At 44.8% G+C, this 15,000-nt stretch overlaps 1 protein-coding gene across 1 annotated transcript in view; it reads right to left on the bottom strand.

The window, feature by feature from the left end:
• Positions 1-15,000, bottom strand: part of cdh13 (cadherin 13, H-cadherin (heart)) — a 212,409-nt gene that overhangs the window by 5,397 nt on the left and 192,012 nt on the right. The window lies entirely within an intron of this gene.

The raw sequence follows: 15,000 nt of genomic DNA, 5'->3' as shown, positions 1-15,000 counted from the left end.
TTCCATTGATAGACACCCAGTCATACTTTTGAATGGTCTTTCAAAAATCTCTCAATTCCCCCTGAGATTGGAGAAATCCACATTCATCTCTTAACACTTCCTGTGTCAATGATGTAAAAATGGTCATTTTGCATCATCGACATAGGAAGTGTAAGAGAGGTGGATTTCTGTTGAGACTACAAGCCTTTTTCCCCACCTTATCAACCCCGCCCATAGGGGGTTGGACCTAATGCTCTAACAGACCTATCACAGATCAGTGTCCCAGTGCTTTTGAAATCACTGGCATTGAGGCTCCAGTAAGCAGTGTTGCCAGATTGGGCTGCTTGGGATGGCCGTCTGCGGGTAAAAATGGCATTTTACAGGAAAACTCGCCCAATCTTTTCCATCGACATCAATAGAATTGGGCGGGATTTAGTGCTTCCAGGCGGGTTTTGAGCATTTTTTGGGCTGGAAATCATCAGCCTTATCTGGCAACACTGCCAGTAAGTCACTGGCATAGCTGGAAAAGAGAACAATTGTCTACAATCTTGTCCTGGTGTTGGGGGGTGGGGTCAATTACCTGCAATGAGATCAGACCAATTTAGCCAAACCAAGTAGGATCACCTGTGAATGTCAAGTCTTGAAATGTGTGTCTCTCTCTTGCTATCATTTGACTCTGAAGAAGGTGTAGCAACACAGAAACGTTGGTCGCGTGTGTGCACAAAATAAAGTCTTGAAAACTAAGCTGCAGTGTGCTCCAGCTTCTCCTTTCCAGTGATGTCTGTCCCACTGTGATGCACCTGCAAGCAGGGTTGCCAGATGAGGCTGATGATTTCCAGCCCAAAAAATGCTCAAAACCAGCCTAGAAGCTCAAAATCCCGCACAATTCTATTGATTTCTATGGCTAAAATTGGGGGAGGGGGGGTTCTGCTAAATGCCATTTTTACCCGCACACGACCATCCTAAGCAGCCCAATTGGGCGGGAAACAGCCCAATCTGGCAACACTGCCTGCAAGCTGAGGGAGGGATGATGCATAGGGTCTTTCTCAAATGCAAGGCCAGTGTCCTTCCAAGTGTGTCAGCCTAATTAGTCAGGCCCAGTGATTGGATACCCTTTATTAGTCATACCCAGTGATTGGATATTCTGTAGAGTTCACCAAAAAGTATCCAATCACTGGGCGTGACTAATTAGGCTGATACACTTGGAAGGACACTGGCCTTGCATTTGAGAAGGGCCCATAGAGTCCCAAATAACTGGGTGTGGCCTGTGGAACTTGAGCATTGCAGTGCATTATGGGGATTGTTGTCACAAATCCACAAGCACTAAAAAGTCATTTTCTGCCTTTTCTTGGCCAAGAAGGCACCAAATTAGAAATGTATGTTCCTATTCTACTATACATATGACCCACTTTCAATACAATATTCATGTCTCCACCGGTGGAATGCCCCTTTAAGNGTAATTAATAATTGGATACTTCCGTGGAAAAATGGGCGTTACTCACACTACCAAGGCTTGTACAGTTCACATTGAGAAATGCCCAGAGACAGAGTGAAAAAGAAAGACAGACAAAGATAGAGGGAGAAAGACAAGAGAGAGAGAGAGGAAGGTGGAAGGTTTGGTAATCAAAATGGAGAAAAAGAAAAAAGAACAAGACAACTTAAGGAAGAAAAATCTCATGGGAGGATAAGGGGTTAAAGAAATGGGAGCTACTGTACTGAGTAAGCTCTACCAGGGTGATTAAAATCACATCAGCATCATCTTATGCTTATCGTCCAATCACCACACACGCTGAGTTGAGAATTCCCTCTACATCACTTATGCATCATTTTGTCTTTCAGTTAATATAGTTTAAAAAAAAACAGTCTTAGCCTCTTACTGCAGTTGGGGTCGCCAGCGACCCTATTCACTTGCTGAAAATACATCATAAGAACATCGCTATGACATTACAGAAAGCCATAGCGCTGCGCTAAGGGGTTAACCCTGTTCTCTCCTGCCTTGAGTACTTTGACGCAGCCTCCACCCCTCCTGACACCATCACTAGTGGGTTCGCATCTGTAAAAGAGGGCAGGATACGCCGGGTCCATCTCCGATGGGAGGATATGCACTCCTTCCACAGTCGTCAACAAGAAGATGAGAGCCTGCGCCAAAGAGATCTTCATGTGCCATGTCAACTAAGCTCATGTATGAATTCAATATTAATGAAAGTCAACAATATGCTTGAGTCTTCATGGTAGATAGAAGAAATTCCTTATAGGAACATGACATTTCGCCCATGACATTTCTTGCCATGAAGACGGCAGTAAGTACTATCTACAGAAGCAATGCAATGAATACCAACTGGAGAGGTGTACTGTAGGACATCATATTTGAAGAAGATAAGCTATAGTTGGAAAGATCTACGAACAGTAAATATATACACACAGTACACACACACCAACCAACAGTTGTAAAAATTCTATTCTTTTTTTTTTTTTTTTGAATCTGCAAAGACCATCTGTGGGCAGGAAAGAGAGCAAACATTGCTGTTCCCCTGCTGCTCAGAACAGTCCACAGTAATCTTTACCTACTCAGACAGAGACAACATGGGAGTTGACTTTTATATATGCGACTTGGCATATTTCTGTTTAGGGACAGAGTGCAGATGGTCCCATAAAAATGAAACCGGACAAGCGATGCGCACTGGCCCAGCAAGAATATTAAAAAACCCACGCTTAACTAACGACTTACTAAGGAGACTTGTAACTCCACAATAACGCCCCCCCCCCCCTCAACACCACCTTGCTGTATCTCACACACACACACACACACACACACACACACACACACACACACACACACACACACACACACACACACACACACACACACACACACACACACACACACACACACACACACACACACACACACACACACACACACACACACACCTCTATTAAACTTCACACTATGCCTCATTTCAGACTTCAGAATCTGCTCCCCTAATCACAGGCCACAGTAGTGACGAGTAGTTGAGTCTGAAAAGGAAATGTGATTTGTGTGCAGGGAAGCTGACAATGGGGGGGGGCAAAGAGGTCAGCCGTCCCGGGCCCAGGGAGATGGGGGGCCCATAATTGGGTCCACATTACAGTAAATGCATTGAGTGGGGGGCCCTTCGAGGTGATTTTGTCCTGGTCCCAGCGAAAGCTGTCAGCGGCCCTGTTTGTGTGTATTCATTCACACATTTGTCACGAATGCAACCTTGTGATTGGGGCTGAGGTGATTACCTCCAAACAAACCCCAGTAGTTGTCTCTTAGTGTTATTGCTTTGCTTGCTTAGAGCAGATTTATCAAGCCAGATGCTCCCGATCCCCTGCTAGCTGCTTCACTCAGGTTAAACATGTTAGAGGAGAGGGCACACACACACACACACACACACACATAAACGCACACACACACACACACACACACACACACACACACACACACACACACACACACACACACACACACACACACACACACACACACATAAACGCACACACACACACACACACACGCACACACACACACACACACACACACACACACACACACACACACACACACACACACACACACACACACACACACACACATAAACGCACACACACACACACACACACACATAAACACATAAACGCACACACACACACACACACACACACACACACACACACACACACACACACACACACACACACACACACACACACACACACACACACACACATAAACGCACACACACACACACACACACACACACACACACACACACACACACACACACAAACACACACGCACACACACACACACATAAACGCACACACGCACGCATACACACACACACACACACACACACACACACACACACACACACACACACACACACACATAAACGCACACACACACACACACACACACACACACACACACACACACACACACACACACACACACACACACACACACACACACACACACACACACACACACACACACACACACACACACATGCAAGCCCAACGCTCATGATCCCCTGCTAGCATGTTAGAGGACATGTGGGCACGCATGCAAACACACAAGCACGTACACACAAACGCACGCACGCACACACACACACGCATGCACACCCCAGCAACACAGGGAGAACAAATAAATGTGGCCTTGCTCTGAACACCGTGTCAAGAGATGGGATGTTTGATATCATGACCAGCACAAGTAAGCACATTAAAGAACAAAGAAATAAACAAACGAGGCATGGTAAACACAAACAACCATAAAAATACCACGCCATGGACTCGAAAGACTGTGTGGAAGATGCATCCACAGATGATGGCGTACCAGCATCACTTTCCATTTATGTTCGTTATCTCCTCTCGCTCTCTCTCTGTCACACAGACGTGTACACACATGCACTGCGTACACACTTGTGCATTGCGCACACACTCATGCATAGCGCACACACTCGTGCACTGTGCACAAACACGCACGCACGCACACACACACACACAAACACACAAAACATACACACTCAACCCCCAAAACAAACATCTCGTCATCTCCTTGCCTCCCTCAGTAGCTCTGAGTGTCATTCGATTTTATGGCCCAAGCGTATCAAAAAACAAACTGCATGCCATTTCCAAACCAATGCGACATGAATCACAGTCCCTGGGTTGTGCTTTAGCAATCTCTCTCCCTCTCTCTCCCTCTCTGTCTCTCTCTCTCCCTCTCTCTCTCTCTCTTTCTCTCTCTCTCTGGCCCAGGCACTATGCCTAAAATCAGATTACCTTTATTGGATCAGGATTTGAATTTCATAGAAAAGCTATACACAAAATGGAATTTATTTTTCCAGCACCCACTCAGTCTCTTTGTGTGTGTGTGTGTGTGTCTTTGTGTGTGTGTGTGTGTGTGTGTGTGTGTGTGTGTGTGTGTGTGTGTGTGTGTGTGTGTGTGTGTGTGTGTGTGTGTGTGTGTGTGTGTGTGTGTGTGTGTGTGTGTGTGTGTGTGTGTCTGTGTGTGTGTCTGTGAGTGTGTGTGTGTGTGTGTGTGTGTGTGTCTGTGTGTATCTGTGTGTGTGTCTATGTGTGTGTGTGTGTGTGTGTGTGTGTGTGTGTGTGTGTGTGTGTGTGTGTGTGTGTGTGTGTGCGTGCGTGTGTGTGTGTGTTTGTGCATGCATATGTGTGTGTGTGTGTATGTGTGTGTTTTGAGGTTATGAACGTGTATTCAGGCAGAACAGAAGTGCTTCATTTATTGAAATGAATTGAAAAGGTATAAGGGTAACACTTTAGGGGCCTTTGATTAGGGTGTACTTACTCATTAAGTACAGTGGTATAACAGGTGTAATAACATGTGAGTACAACTGTAGCAAATGTTATTACATTGTTCTCACAACATGTATTTTTGTGTATCTACATACCAAGGGCTTCTTGGGCCTCAGTTCAGCCTTTTGCCTCCCTGGAAGAATTCACCACTTTGGCAAAGTGTAAAACCTTATGGTGATTATTCTGGTATGTAGATACACAACATGTATGAAAAATAACATGTACTACATATGTACTTACGTTTTATTACACCGCCTATGCACTGTACCTAATGAGTAAGTAGACTGAAATGAAAGGACCCGGAGTAAGGAATTTCTAGAGGTTCTTCTAGAATTTTACTGGAACACTCTACAGCTCCTATAGACGTCTGTGTTAAAAATCTTGCAAAGACATTATGACATCATAATGAGAACTCAAAATTTGGGCAAAATTCTAATCACATATTTGTGATGGTACTCCTCAAAGGGTTAAATTAAAGTTTAATAAGTAATAAAAACATAATAAAGTACCAAATGTCTGTTAGAATACCTTTCAGTTTAAAGGGACACTGTGTGAGATTTTTAGATGTTTATTTCCAGAATTCATGCTGCCCATTCACTAATGTTACCTTCTTCATGAATACTTATCACCAGCATCAAATTCTAAGTATTCATTATGACTGGAAAAATTGCACTTTTCATACATGAAAAGGGGGTTCTTCTCCATGGTCCGCCATTTTGAATTTCCAGAAATAGACATTTTTCGCTGCAAAAATGACTCTACTTGGACCATACTAGAAAATATTTGTTTATTACTTAGTAAAGTTTCATGTAAAGATCAATTTTGGCTATAGGTAGCCCAGTTTCAATGAGCAGCATAGTTGCAGTACCTTTTTTGACCATTTCCTGCACAGTGTCCCTTTAAAGCAGTTTTAAAAAATATTAAGACTGACTGTCTTCAGTTTTTTTCACATTCACATATCTTAATCTAAAGTTAATATTTATGCAATCATGCCAAATGCGTCATACACTATTCAAAATGTTGTTGGTTAATTTATATATATATATCATATTCCAGGTTTCATTAATGTTACAGTCACACCGCAGGATATTTGACATATAAACCTTGGCATAAATCTTTACAAAAATGTTTCTTCTCATCTAAGACCAATCTGTAACATAATGTACCACATCTTCTTTCATTGACATTTGTTTTTTAAAGGAAAAATAACAGTTTGTAGGTTTTTAACCAATGTTACGAAAAAACAAGGCGTCACGTCAACCACCCATATACATGTATGCTACTAAACTACAAGACATTATATCATGAATAAGGTTGAACGAAGACAATTAGACATGACACACACACGCAGGCAGGTAGGCAGGCAGGCAGGCAGGCAGGCACGCACACACGTCAAGTCAAGTCAAGTCAAGTTTATTGTCAATTTCTTTACATGCACTGGTCATACAAAGAATTTGAAATTGCGTTTCTTGCTCTCCCATGCAGACATAGACTAATCTAGGTAAGGACATAGACAGTATAGACATAGACAGTACTCATACATGGACATAGACAGTATGGACGTAGACATTGCTCATACAGACATTTAAAGTGCAAGACTGGACAACAGAAGACTTGTAGAGAACATACATTAAGAGGAGGTATTTTGTTGTTCTTTTTTCTAAAAGTCCTTTATAGCGTTCTGACATAGTAATAGTAGCATTTGAAGAAATAAATAATTAAAAAAAGGTTTTTATTAAATACACCAGCAGCAGTATGTGTGTGTGTGTTTGTATGTGTTTTGTGTGCGTGTGTGGTTGTTTGTGTGTGTGTGTGTGTGTGTGTGTGTGTGTGTGTGTGTGTGTGTGTGTTTTAGTGCAGGTAGAAAGTGCGGTGTGCGTCTGTGTGTGTGTACCTGTGTATGTGTGTGTGTGTGTGTGTGTGTGTGTGTGTGTGTGTATGTGTGTGAGTATGAGTTGTGTGTCAGTGTGTGTATGTTTGGGTTTTAGTGCAGAAAGTGCAGTGTGCTTGTGTGTGTGTGTGTGTGTGTGTGTGTGTGTGTGTGTGTTGTGTGTGTGTGTGTGTGTGTGTGTGTGTGTGCATGTGTATGTTTTGAGTTAGTGCAGGTTGAAAGTTCAGTCACAGATGTAGTAGTGCAGGTGGAATGTTCAGTCGCAGATATGGTGGTGGGGATGAGGGGGGGGAGCGTTGTCAGTGGCCTGGCTGGCTAGAGGCTGACAGTGAAGGGAGAGTGGGTTGAGTGTTCAGTATCTTGATTGCTTGATGCATCTTGCTGCTTGCAAGCCTGGTGGTACGGGAACGGAGACGCCTGTACCTCTTTCCAGAGGGCAGGAGGCTGAACAGTTTGTGTGCAGGGTGGCTTGTGTCTTTGATGATCATCAGTGCTTTCCGGGTGAGGCGTGCGGTGTAAATGTCCTGCAGGGAGGGGAGTGGTACTCCATGATCTTCTTCGCTGTGTTCACAACACGCTGCAGTGTCTTCCTGTTTTCTCCGTGCAGCTTCCTCCCCACACTGTGATGCACTCTATGGTTCCTCTGTAGAATGTTGTCATGATGGAGGGTGTAGCACTTGCCTTCTTTAGTTTGCGCAAGAAGTAGAGACGCTGATTGGCCTTCTTCGCCAGTTATGTAGTGTTGGTGGTCAAAGAGAGGTCGTCGCTGATGTGCACTCCAAGGAACTTGGTGCTGCTCACTCTCTCCACAGCATCACCGTCGATGGTCAGTGGTGGCAGTTGTTTTTTTGGACCCTCTGAAAGTTGACAACAATCTCCTTGGTCTTGTTGACATTCAGCAAGGAGTTGTTGTCTTTGCACCATCTGGCCAGCAGGTCTACTTCTTCTCTGTAGTGGGTTCTCATCGCCCTTAGTGATGAGGCCCACCAGTGTTGTATCATCCGCAAAACTTCACTAGATGGTTAGTGCTGTGGGTCGTTGTGCAGTCATGTGTCAGCAGCGTGAACAGCAGGGGGCTGAGAACACAACCTTGCGGAGCCCCCGTGCTCAGGGTCAGGGTGCTTGAGGTGTTATTCCCTACCCGTACTGCTTGTGGTCTCTGCATCAGGAAGTTCCAGCAGCCAGTTGCAGAGGGAGGTGCTGAAACCTAGTTTGTCCAGTTTTCTGATGAGTTGTTGTGGTATTATGGTATTGAATGCTGAGCTGAAGTCAATGAACAGCATTCTCACATATGAGTCTTTATTGTCCAAGTGGGTGAGGCTGGGTGGAGGGCAGAGCAGATTGCATCCTCCGTGGATCGCTTGGCTCGGTATGCGAACTGGTAGGGGTCCAGGGTGGGGGGGTAGGGTGGCGTTGATGTGTGACAGGACTTAGCCGTTCGAAGCACTTCATGATTATGGGCGTCAGTGCTACAGGACGGTAGTCATTGAAGCATGATGGTGATGATTTCTTCGGCACGGGTATGATGGTAGCAGCTTTGAAAAGTGATGGGATGACTGCTTGCTCCAGAGAGATGTTAAAGATGTCTGTGAAGACATCCTTCAGCTCTTCTGCACAATCCTTCAACACTCGGCCAGGTATGTTGTCTGGGCCAGCTGCTTTGCGTGGGTTGATGGTGGCCAGTGTCCTCTTCACACTGGCAGAGGACAGGTACAGGGGTTGATCATGGGGGGGAGGGGAGTTTTCTGTGGATGAGTGTCATTTTGTGCTTCAAAACGGGCAAAGAGGTTCAGGTCGTTTAGCAGAGAGGTGTTGTTGTCACAGCTTCGTGGTGCGGGCTTATAGTCCGTGATGGCCTGTATGCCCTGCCACAGGCTCTGTGCATCTCTGCTGTCTTTGAAGTGTGTTGTATGTTTATTTGTCCGAGTATTCCTTTTTTGCTTTCCTGATGCCCTGGGACAGGTTTGCTCTTGCTGCTTTTAGGCCAGCTACGTCTCCTGCTCTGAAGGCTTTGTCTCTGGCCCTCAGCAGTCTGTGAACGTCTCCTGTGAACCATGGCTTCTGGTTGGCTCTGGTGGTGATGCGTTTTATTTCTGTAACATCATCAATGCATTTTGTGATGTAGGAGGTCACAGTGTCTGTGTACTCCTCAATGTTCCAATGTGGTTGCTAGTGGGTGGCAGCTGTTTTGAACATGTCCCAATCTGTGGTTTCAAAGCAGTCTTGTAGTCGTGACACGGCTCCCTCTGGCCATTTTCTCACCTCCTTCAGAGCTGGTTTGGTGAGTTTTACCCTTTTGTCTGTAGGCTGGCAGTAGCAGAATCGTTAGGTGGTCTGATAGGCCGATGTGGGGATGGGCTTTGCCTTGTATGCTCCTTGTTTTGGGGTATAAACAAGTCCAGGTGTGTTTTGTCTCTTGTTGGAAAGTTAACATGTTGGGTGAAATTTTGGAAGAACTGTTTTGAGATTTCCGTGGTTGAAATCTCCCATGACCACTGTGAAGGCATCTGGGTGTGCATCTTGTTGTTCACTGATTCCCCGATGCAGCTCGTTCAGTGCCTCGCTTCTGGCGCTGGTGGTATTGCTAGGAGCGAGGTAAACTGCGACCAGTAGAATGGCGGATATTTCTCTTGGTAGATAGAAGGGTCGGCACTTGATGATCATGAACTCCACTAGTGGAGAGCAGTGTCTCTGTACCACCGTAGCATTTTTGCACCAAGCATCATGTGTGTAAACACATATTCCTCCCCCTCGTTTTTTCTCTGCAAGGGCTCTGTCCGCTCGGTGGCACGTAAGTTGCTCCAGTTGTAAAGCCGAGTCCGGTATGCCGTCGTTCAGCCATGATTCTGTAAACACGGTTACACAGCAGTTCCTCACAGTTTTGTTCGCTGATCTTAGTAGCCGTATGTCATCCATCTTATTGTCCATAGATCTGACGTTTGCCAAGAGAATTGATGGTATTGCTGGACGAGTTGGGTTGGCTGCAAGCCGTGTTTCGACGCCACCTCGTTTGCCTCTCTTCCTAATTCTGGAGCACCTCTTTCGCCGTCGCCATGTAGGCGAAGCAGACGGGTCCGATGTATGCCGCCGTAGTATCCCAAGTTCTTCCAGTGTCTCTATTGGTATATCCAATACATCGCTTGAGTTGTCCATTCTTATCTGCAACAGCTGTTGCCGACTGTACATGCGTTCCGACATAGTTTCCGACGATAGACATTTCGAATGACACATTATAACACAAATAAACACTGCGAGTTGGGAGAGTAAGGAGTCGCTGCAGCTACGTGCGCCACATCCGGGTTGTGTCACACACACACATAAACACATGCCACGTACCCTGGAATCCAACATGACATGAGCTTACACAGTTTTACACAATCCAACATAAGGGAATATATGTGAAACACAGAGATGTGTGAGACAGCGCTGTGGGAGTTGTAGACAGACTCAGATCTACTGCCTCACTGCTCTGCTCTGATATTCTGACAGACAGTCAACAAAGGGTTGTCAAGGGTAACGAAACTCTGAGGAGGTCTTGGGATTCTAAACTCATCAGAAAGATATGACACACACCATAAGGAATATGGGCTCAGACCAGCTAGGGAATGATAAAGGATTCCCTAATGTGTTCTCTTGCTGTCTCTGAAACGCCCACATATGCATGCAGCACATATGCACGCAGGCACACACACCAGAAACACAACATGAGTATTGACCTACTGATATAGCCTGGATAGCTAACATCCGACGTTTAGCCATTTGTTCTTTTCTGCTTACAGAATAGAGAGAGAGAGAGAGAGAGAGAGAGAGAGAGAGAGAGAGAGAGAGAGAGAGAAAGAGAGAGAGAGAGAGAGGTGAGAGAGAGAGAGAGAGAGAGAGAGAGAGAGAGAGAGAGAGAGAGAGAGAGAGAGAGAGAGAGAGAGGACATGCACGCACTCACACACACACACACACACACACACACACACACACACACACACACACACACACACACACACACACACACACACACACACACACACACACACACACACACACACACACACACACACACACACACACCAAGCCCAAGGCTCAGATTTATGGCAGAGGAGGAGGAGAGCAGAGGTGTAACATTTTGACCGCTCTCGGCATGAAAAGGACAAAGGCGATGTTTGGAAAACCCATCTAGAAGAAGGATGCTCATCCTGAATGACTGTCTGAGGAGCAGGGTGTGTGTGTGTGTGTGTGTGTGTGTGTGTGTGTGTGTGTGTGTGTGTGTGTGTGTGTGTGTGTGTGTGTGTGTGTGTGTGTGTGTGTGTGTGTGTGTGTGTGTGTGTGTGTGTGTGTGTGTGTGTGTGTGAATAGGTATTGCCTTGGGTAAAAATGAACTATAGCTATGTGGTCTATTGGGACAACACACATGAACGCCTTTCCCATTATGGTTTAATGTACCACCCTATACATGATTGTGTGTGTGTGTGTGTGTGTGTGTGTGTGTGTGTGTGTGTGTGTGTGTGTGTGTGTGTGTGTGTGTGTGTGTGTGTGTGTGTGTGTGTGTGTGTGTGTGTGTGTGTGTGTGTGTGTGTGTGTGTGTGTGTGTCTCTCTGTCTGTCTTTCTGTCTGTGTCCGTGTGTATGTGTGTGTCTGTGTTTGTATGAGCATGTATCACAACGCTTCATTGGATGTCAATGAAAGCCTTGACGGCATACTGGCGCGCGCACACACATGCTCGCACACACACACACACACACACACACACACACACACACACACACACACACACACACACACACACACACACACACACACACACACACACACACACACACACACACACACACACACACACACACACACACACACACACACTGCACTGCAGGAAATGATGATTACTCTTTTGACTTTCACAACAATTCACACTTCAGACACATATCTCATTCCCCCTCCGCTAATGAAAAAGCCTTGCAGAAAATAATGCTGCATTATAAATAGCTTTTTCAATATATGCAATAAAAATAGAGGCTGTGTGTGTGTGTGTGTGTGTCAGCTAATAAAGGCGCTCTCCTTCACAATGAAATCACTACTTTGTCTTTGCCAAACACACCCTAATACAGTGGTTGTGGTTCCCACACTTTTTCAGTGGGGACCCCCTTTTCAACTTTGGAACATTTTCGCGACCCGCCCAGCCTAGCAATGTCGCATGACGCCCTTAGTCTAGCAATGGATTTCTAGCAATATTAGCAGGCAAACTATTAATGGAAAATCTGGCAATATTAATGGTAAAAAAATTGCATTAAGAAATCCACAGGGCAGCAAATACATCTATTAACCTACAAGTGAATACAAGTCCCTTTTATCCGCGACCACCCTTCAGTATGTCCGCGACCCCCCTGTTTGGGAACCACACCCCAATACCTCCTGTGACTCATACTTCAACTTTATTGTTCTGTGTCTAACCCCGCAAAACCACCAGAAAAGGGTATTTCTTCATAGCCAGAGCAACACGAGTGATAAAAGCGGGACAGAGTATAATATTAAAACCAGAATGCAAGCATTCTGACATTCCAATGGCTGTCGCCGAACCGTATCATAGCTAATTAGCATAATATTCACTGAAGTTCAACTACATTTTTACTCAAGTTACTCAAATCACCTCTTGTCGCCCAAATTTCTTTTGTCGCTTCTTTTGGCAGCTCCTCCATACAAAGTCAATTACTTCCGTTGCCGGAATCTGTTCGTGCCATTACAGTATTTCTCAATTGGTTTTGTACATTTCTCGAATCTCTCGCAATTTGCAAAACATAATATTCATTCTCAAAACAGCTTTAACAAATGGCAAAACACTGTGGATAACCTGCAAAACCGAGTCTCTTGCTAAAAACCCTTAGTTTGTCTTTCAAAACCAAGTTGTTGTGTCAATGAACGTATCAGCGCCAGCAAAATGGTTAGTCATTGTGTCATAGTGTATGGACAAGCTAGTGAAATCAATTTCTCATGTTGTCAATTGAATAGTACACTCTTGAGGATCTTTTCTGAAGCGAAATGTTGTTTAGATTGGATGGGAAATGTTGTAAATTCGGCTTTATATTACATTGATCAGATAAGATTGAGATAGTTTCATGCATTCAGTGACAAAGCTTTTTGAGTGATATGACAAAAGTAATTGATAATGTATGAAATCACTGAGAATTGTACACAGCCATGGCATGGTGGACGAGAGCATTTGCTATATGCCGAAAACAATGAGAAACTGATTTGACCATGTGCACAGGTAACACCAGGAAGTCACAATTGAACAATCATTATTCTGTTGTGAGAAATGTACAAAACCAATTGAGAAAAACTGTAAAGCCAGAATGGATGTAAACAAGCAAGGAAGGTGAATTGGTAACCCTCTATGGTGTTCTGTTTTGGACCATAACCAATTATATATTCTTTTGTAGGAACATTGAAACATGGATGTTTGTGGGGGATTGACATTTTTATAGTAGCAGACGTCAGGTGGTTCAACCACTGCTAATAACATTGTTGTATACGGTAAATTAATAAACTAACGAATAATGGGTAGTTAATGTAAAAACAATGAGCATGCTTTTTAGATGAAAATAGTCTTTCTTTGGGGTTCAGTAAACGCACACCGTTTGAGGTGCGTACGGCAGACAATTAGACTCAACTTGAAAAAGAATGGTCGTCGCACACTCAGAACTTCATGCAGTTACATTTAATAAGACCAACGTTTCGGCTTACGCCTTCATCAGGGTCATCTGAGATGAAAATAGTAAAAATAGATTTGAAAAAAAGCTGTGGCTGTACTACCCTTACGTCTGCTGCAGAAAAACATCAATGACGCCCATACTGTACAAATGTCTTTGATTTAGATTAAAAGTTAGTCTCGGTTCTATTTCCAAGTTGCAGTGCTGAGTTGAGACCTTGCTCAGACACAGCATTTGCTTGGTGCGGAATGCCAAATCTATTTTCATGCTTCCGTTCCATCTCCACACAGAGTGTTTGTGTGAATTTGGCTTATGGCCAATGTGTCTATGGCAGGGGTGTGATATCTAGAGAAAAGACTGGTGTAGAAGCTCTTGCGTTGGCAGGTAATACATGCCCTATGACACTGGGGGCCAGCGTAGCAGGAGAAGACCAGTGTGTGTGTGTGTGTGTGTGTGTGTGTGTGTGTGTGTGTGTGTGTGTGTGTGTGTGTGTGTGTGTGTGTGTGTGTGTGTGTGAGTGAGTGTGTGGTGTGTGTGTGTGTGTGTGTGTGTGTGTGTGTGTGTGTGAGGGAGAGAGAGAGAGAGAGAGAGAGAGAGAGAGAGAGAGAGAGAGAGAGAGAGAGAGAGAGAGAGAGAGAGAGAGAGAGAGGCAGAGAGGGGGGTAGTGTGTGTATGTGTGTCTGTGATGGCCAGTACGTGAGGGAGAGTGTGAGAGAGAGAGAGAGAGAGAGAGAGAGAGAGAGAGAGAGAGAGAGAGAGAGAGAGAGAGAGAGAGAGAGAGAGAGAGGGGGGGGGTTGGGGGGTAGTGTGTGTATAGTGTCTGTGATGGTCAGTGTGTGTGTGTGTGTGTGTGTGTGTGTGTGTGTGTGTGTGTGTGTTGAGAAGGCCAGCGTGATTGACTTCCACCGCTGAGAGGATAATCCTTAGCTGCAGTCGGACGCTATCTCACTCTGACTCCCACTCCCACTCTCTTTTCCTGTTTCCCCGCTCCAATACACACAGACAGTGGTGCAGAAACAAACATGTGCACAGTCAAATACGCACACACACACGACATACACACACACACACACGTACATACACACGCGCACG

This window comes from Engraulis encrasicolus, chromosome 4 (genome assembly GCF_034702125.1).
Source record: "Engraulis encrasicolus isolate BLACKSEA-1 chromosome 4, IST_EnEncr_1.0, whole genome shotgun sequence".
Taxonomy (NCBI): Eukaryota; Metazoa; Chordata; class Actinopteri; order Clupeiformes; family Engraulidae; genus Engraulis; species Engraulis encrasicolus.
This window is presented reverse-complemented; position numbering and strand designations above follow the sequence as displayed.